The sequence below is a fragment of the Engraulis encrasicolus genome, chromosome 2 (assembly GCF_034702125.1).
Source record: "Engraulis encrasicolus isolate BLACKSEA-1 chromosome 2, IST_EnEncr_1.0, whole genome shotgun sequence".
Taxonomy (NCBI): Eukaryota; Metazoa; Chordata; class Actinopteri; order Clupeiformes; family Engraulidae; genus Engraulis; species Engraulis encrasicolus.
The window spans coordinates 39,026,226-39,031,297 of NC_085858.1; the positions used below are offsets into that span (position 1 = coordinate 39,026,226).

Below are 5,072 nucleotides of genomic sequence, written 5' to 3' on the forward strand. Positions count from 1 at the left end.
TGTGAGAGAGGGGAGAGAGAGTGAAAGAGCGAGAGAGAGGACAGAAAGACAGAGAAAGGGGAAAAAGACTGAGACGGAGAAGGGGCACAGAGAACATCATCACCTTGCGACATGCACAGCACACTGCTTGTACTCACCACAAACGCGCGAAGTAGACATTTGGGGTCTTCATTGAGGTACACACACAACGCCTTCAGGATGCATTCACGTCCTCCATCAACATCATCCTGCATCAAGGAAGGATAAATTATTTTATGGAATTTTAACAAAGAACACACACAATGCCTTCAGGATGCATTCACGTCCTCCATCAATGTCATCATCATCCTGCATGATGGAAGGATAAATTATTTTATGGAATTTTAACAAGGAACACATACAATGCCTTCAGGATGCATTCACATCCCCCATCAACATCATCATCCTGCATCAAGGAAGGATAAATTATTATTTCATGGAATTCTATGTCAACACTAATCAGCACTATCCCAAAATTCTCAAATTCTCTAATCTCAGTCATGCAAGCCAAAATGTTCTCTAGGCGTTTGTCAATCTGTCCTCCTCTGTTTTTGAACAGCTTCAGCAGCTTGTCAGACAATATGTCTAGCTGGGACAGGAATCTCGACTGCAAGGGCATTGTAGTTATTCTCTTGAATTCAGCATTTATCTGAAGACACAAAAGAGACAAATCACATACAACTTATAATGCCAAACTCTATGCTAACTTCATATAGGACAGTGGTTCTCAAGCTTTTTTTGAACAAACGCCCCCTTGACCTCATCATAAGCCTGACAACACCCCCCTTAGTATTAAAAAAGAATGCCCCCCTATAGAAACTAAGCACCTCTCCCTATCGGCTGTATCCTTCCCACCGCCCCCCTAGAGCTCCCTACCGCCCCCGTTGAGAAACACTAATATAGGGCATACCTCGTCTACTTCAAAAAGCGTGAGAGAGCGCGAGCGAGAGCGCGCGCGCGAGAGAGAGAGAGAGAGAGAGAGAGAGAGAAAGAAAGAAAGAAAGAAAGAAAGAGAGAGAGAGAGAGAGAGAGAGAGAGAGAGAGAGAGAGAGAGAGAGAGAGAGCAAGAGAGAGAGAGCAAGAGAGATAGATAAAAACAGTCAGTCAAGTCTCTGTTTTTGACCAACTGTTGCATGCGCACAGTGATGCAAAATTAAAGCATTCCATGTCTTAAATGTGCATGGACATTCTGAAAACATGCATGAATACCTTGCAGGGCGACCAAAGTCCCGAGTTTGCGCTTCTAATGGGTCAGCAAATCGCCTTGCTGTCAGCAAAATGCCTTGTTGGAACGACTATGAGCGCCCCTTACAACGCCACATTCACCTGAGAGAGAGAGAGAGAGACAGAGAGAGAGAGAGACAGAGAGCGACAGAGAGACACAGACAGAGAGAGGGAGAGAGAGACACAGACAGAGAGAGAGAGGGAGAGAGACACAGACAGAGAGATGAAAACAGTCAAATCTTTTTGTTTCTGACCAACTGTTGCATGCACTGTGATGCAAAATTAAAGCATTCCATGTCTTAAATGTGCATGGACATTCTGAAAACATGCATGAATACCTTGCAGGGCAACGGAAGTCCTGAGTTTGCGCTTATAATCGGTCAGCAAATCGTGTCTTGTTGGAACGACTATGAGCGCCCCTTACAACGCCACATTCACCTGAGAGAGAGAGAGAGAGAGAGAGAGAGAGAGAGAGAGAGAGAGAGAGAGAGAGAGAGAGAGAGAGAGAGAGAGAGAGAGAGAGAACAACAGTCAAGTTTTTCCGTTTTTTGAATTTTTTCACCAACTGTTTCATGCACCGTGATGCAAAATTAAAGCATTCCATGTCTTAAATGTGCATGAACATTCTGAAAACATGCATGAATACCTTGCAGGGCGACCAAAGTCCCGAGTTTGCGCTTATAATGGGTCAGCAAATCGTGTCTTGTTGGAACGACTATGAGCGCCCCTTACAACGCCACATTCACCTGAGAGAGAGAGAGAGAGAGAGAGAGAGAGAGAGAGAGAGAGAGAGAGAGAACAACAGTCAAGTTTTTCCGTTTTTTGAATTTTTTCACCAACTGTTTCATGCACCGTGATGCAAAATTAAAGCATTCCATGTCTTAAATGTGCATGAACATTCTGAAAACATGCATGAATACCTTGCAGGGCGACCAAAGTCCCGAGTTTGCGCTTATAATGGGTCAGCAAATCGTGCCTTGTTGGAACGACTATGAGCGCCCCTTACAACGCCACATTCACCTGAGAGAGAGAGAGAGAGAGAGAGAGAGAGAGAGAGAGAGAGAGAGAGACAGACAGACAGACAGAGAGAGAGAGAGAGACAGACAGACAGACAGACAGACAGACAGACAGAGAGAGAGAGAGAGAGAGAGAGAGAGAGAGAGAGAGAGAGATGAAAACAGTCAAATCTTTTTGTTTCTGACCAACTGTTGCATGCACTGTGATGCAAAATTAAAGCATTCCATGTCTTAAATGTGCATGGACATTCTGAAAACATGCATGAATACCTTGCAGGGCGACCGAAGTCCTGAGTTTGCGCTTATAATGGGTCAGCAAATCGTGTCTTGTTGGAACGACTATGAGCGCCCCTTACAACGCCACATTCACCTGAGAGAGAGAGAGAGAGAGAGAGAGAGAGAGAGAGAGAGAGAGAGAGAGACGAAAACAGTCATATCTTTTTTTTTCTGACCAACTGTTGCATGCGCACAGTGATGCAAAATTAAAGCATTACATGTGTTAAATGTGCATGGAACATTCTGAAAATGTGCATGAATACCATCTACTTGCTGCACCCCAGTACCATAATCAAGCAAGACTAACTTACCAAGCAAGACCAAGTTTAGTACATTCACACCATACATAAAAAATAACTGAAAGATAATGACATTAAGTAATGTGCATTTAGCTGCTACAAGACAGAACTACCGTTATGACATGCATGTCCTTGGCAATTACGCGCCATTTAGCTAGCCATGCTAACACTGGTGAATGTTAATTTTAGCCAGCCTTCGCTGCTAACACTGTATTACACAATATGGGGCACTGAACCTAATGTTCCCTCGAACTCAACATTTCGGAAAAAAATGTAACTTTACCTTGCAAATAAGTATTTCACTCGTCTTTTAATCTCCGAAGTGAAAAAAAGTTCTTCACGATGCTAACAGACATAACTACCGTGTACCGGTATGTCCTTGGCAATGATGAGCCAGATGAGTCTCAATGGCCAGTTAGCTAGCCACGCTAACACTGCGAACGTTATTTTTTAGCCAGCCTTCCTACTGACACCGTGTTACACAATATGGGGAACTGAACCTAATGTTCCATCGAACTCAACTCAAACTCAACATTTCGGAAAGATATTAGTAATTTTACCTTGCCAATAAATCCTTCCGTCGTCAAATAATCTCCGAAGTGTAAACGTTGTTCCCTCCACAGCCGATTCAGTAGTTCCTCTTGTCGAGGCAGATGAGAAAGGAAAGTTGGTGGGTGTGCACTCACGGGATAAGTGTGCTTAGAATCATCTTTTTTCTTCCAACTGTCAACATTCTTCCCACAAATGATCTCTTGTACAAGCAGGAGAGAAACAGAAAAATTGTGGATCTACTTCTCCTGATTGCCGACCACAGACTTATACAAGTCAGTGTTGCCGACCATAGCTGAGGCAAAAGCGTTGCGTGACGTCACCGCTAGAACAGGGCCCAGGCAGCATCTCAACCTCGTTTGAGTTTTTAATGACGTGTTTAGAATCAGATTGGGCGGAGATTAAAAAAAAACCTAACAATTTCATGTTTTCTCAGCATGAATTTATCTAACAAATTGTTCACCGTCCTGAATATAATAGTTCTACATGATTTATACATGTTTGGAGAAGGAACATGAAACAATCATTTTCAATATACTAAATAATTACTTAAACATTCAACAACCCCTGATTTCCATTCTTTTCAGTGTAGGCCTATAAGCAAATAGCCGTGCTATCGTGCAAATTAATTCATTCTATCATGGCTAGGCTAATGGGCAAAAGGAGGAACTGCAGTTTTATTTTCACACAAACAAGTTGGCCTGACGTTTCCACTTTATCTCTTCTAGAGGTCATCTAATATCTAAAAAGGAAGGATGTCTGCGCTTCAGCCCTTGTGGTGCTCACAGTCCAGAGTCAGACCGTAGAATGAAGACAGACTGGGCTACTTCTCAGTGACTAGACCCAGGGATGACCGGAGCACACAGCATACTATTCAAGGTTTTTTATTTTTTGGTGCACAAAGTGATTGACGTTTCGACGCACCTGCGTCTTCTTCAGAGTCAAACCATACTGGAGATACTACAGACATAATAAAGACATCATCCATCCCTTGTGCATAGTCATTGGTTGTTCATGGGGGGTGGGGATATGCAGTGATTAATCAGTGAGGGCACTTACATTTTTTGTTGTCAGTAAAAGACTTTTAAAGTGAAATAAAAGTGAAATACATTTTCAGAGCAAAAGACCCCAAAAAAAATCAAACAACCAGGGGGACAGTGTTTCAATAGACATAATTACAGAAAACATGATAAAGAAAGTTCCTCCTTTAGTCCATGGGTTTCCACTGTGTTCAGTGTGTGGATCCAAAAGGCTTCTTTATCATCTTTAGCATTTTTATCATGTCACCCCCGCGTTGTGGGGGTGAAATAGTTTCGATTCCCCAGAATTTTAGAGATGCACATGAACCATTGTTTTGTTTGCTGTGAGATAGTGGCGCGCTGGTGTGACATGACAAAAATGCTTTAGCGAAGAGAAGCCTTTTGGCGTGACCGGGGGGTCTTGGCTGGAATCGACAAGTATATGCCTCGTCATGGTCTGAGTTTGGGAACCCCTGGCTCAGGGAGCATAAGACGTCATTTTCAGAAATAGAATGTCCACCACAGAGTCCAGACCATAACCCCATGGACAGTCTTTACAATGCGCTGCACAGTGGCGTGCACAGACATTTTGGGGGGCAGGTGCTGAAGGGAGGTGAGGGGCGGCTGCCTTACTTGGCTATAAGCTACATATTATACCGGGGCATTACTGT

The 5,072-nt window shown here is 43.3% G+C and overlaps 1 long non-coding RNA gene across 2 annotated transcripts; it reads right to left on the bottom strand.

Annotated features, from left to right (window-relative positions):
* Positions 1–232: 232 nt before the first annotated feature.
* Positions 233–1,919, bottom strand: LOC134462422 (uncharacterized). Of its 2 annotated transcripts, none has more exons than XR_010037521.1 (3): positions 1,889–1,919; positions 1,228–1,344; positions 233–667 (listed from the first exon to the last, which is right to left on the bottom strand). It is a non-coding gene; the product is annotated as an uncharacterized LOC134462422 (long non-coding RNA). The 2 variants fall into 2 exon arrangements; XR_010037520.1 differs by lacking the exon at positions 1,889–1,919 and adding an exon at positions 1,581–1,674.
* Between the last annotated feature and the right edge of the window lie 3,153 nt (positions 1,920–5,072).